This window comes from Trachymyrmex cornetzi, unplaced genomic scaffold (assembly GCF_001594075.2).
Source record: "Trachymyrmex cornetzi isolate Tcor2-1 unplaced genomic scaffold, Tcor1.1 scaffold1605, whole genome shotgun sequence".
Taxonomy (NCBI): Eukaryota; Metazoa; Arthropoda; class Insecta; order Hymenoptera; family Formicidae; genus Trachymyrmex; species Trachymyrmex cornetzi.
Genome location: NW_017296208.1, coordinates 8,591 through 10,131, shown reverse-complemented (window position 1 = coordinate 10,131; position 1,541 = coordinate 8,591).

Here is a 1,541-nt window from a genome sequence, read left to right as displayed (position 1 = left end):
CGAGCGCAACAGGACGAACGCACGGACGGACGTAACAATATAATTATATTATTTATTGAATAATTTACATTATATTATATAATCTATTAACATAAAATTTTCTATTGTTAATTTATTCAGTGTTCCTTAATGAAATACCCCTAGTAGCACAGAACATTGGCTATACATTGGCTGAGATTGGCTAAATATTGGTTATATTGGGAATACATTGGCCAAGATTTCCCAATGCAATGCTAATATTGGCTATATAATAGATGCCAATGTATAGCCAATATTGCATGTCAGTCGTTACACAATATTGGCTATATAATAAATGCCAATGTGTAACCAATATTGCATGTCAATCATTACCTAATATTGTCTTTATTTGTTATTTATTTATTATTTATTTATTTATTTATTTGTCTTTATTATTAGATATATATTGTGGATAGATTGTTTATATCACATATGTACAATTAAGTAACACATTTATTAATCGAAGAAATGGTACAGCACATAACGCAGAAGACTCATAATCCGAAGGTTCCAGGTTCGAATCCCATAGGTAAGTGAATTTTTTCACTCAATTATTTTTAACATTGATTATACATTATTTCAGGAATATTAGCGAAAGTCAAAAAATACAAAGTCAAAAAATAATAATTCTAAATAATACTTCGTCGTCCAAGTTGTAATATAAATCATATATAGGTAATGCCGACATTAGATCAATACCAGAAATTTTAAACTGCGTATCGACAAATAAGTTTATGTAGTTATTAGTTATCTGTTTCGACAACTCCTATCTGGTAGTTCGTTGGCTCGAGTAACGTTAGTTTTAATAAGGTGAAGCACACTATGACTCTAATTTAAAACATATGTTAGCAAAATCATATGAGCAATTCAAAGATGCAACCGGAAGGGCCACTGTTAATACCGGGCGCTCAAGAACCTTTAAGTTAAAAAAAATAATAGCTCTGATTAAGAAGCCTCTCGTAAAATCATTAAGAGCAATAGGAATCATTAAGAGTAATTCGAATAATTAAGAGTAATATGAATAATTAAGAGCAATATGAATAATTAAGAGTAATATGAATAATTAAGAGCAATATGAATAATTAAGAGCAATATGAATAATTAAGAGTAATATGAAATCATATGAATGGAATAGTTTAAAATATTATAATCATACATAACATAATAATTCAGAATATGAAATAACACACAATATCAGAATAATAAAATGTCACATAATATGATAATTCAGAATAGTTAGTCACGCACAATATAATAATTCAGTATAATAGAAGCATACATAACGTCTTAATTCAAAATAGGAAATAACACACAATATAATAATAATAAAGTATGCATAATATGAACATTCATAATAATAAGGTTGCACATAGTAATAATTCAAAGCTACGAAATATCTTTATAGTGATAAAGCCAAGTTAAAGTTTAAAATGTGGACCAATTTGAAGAGCATTGAAATCTAAATCAAAGCAAGAATTCTAATCGGATAAGGCGATGCTAAAGCCCCCCTGTTTTACCACATT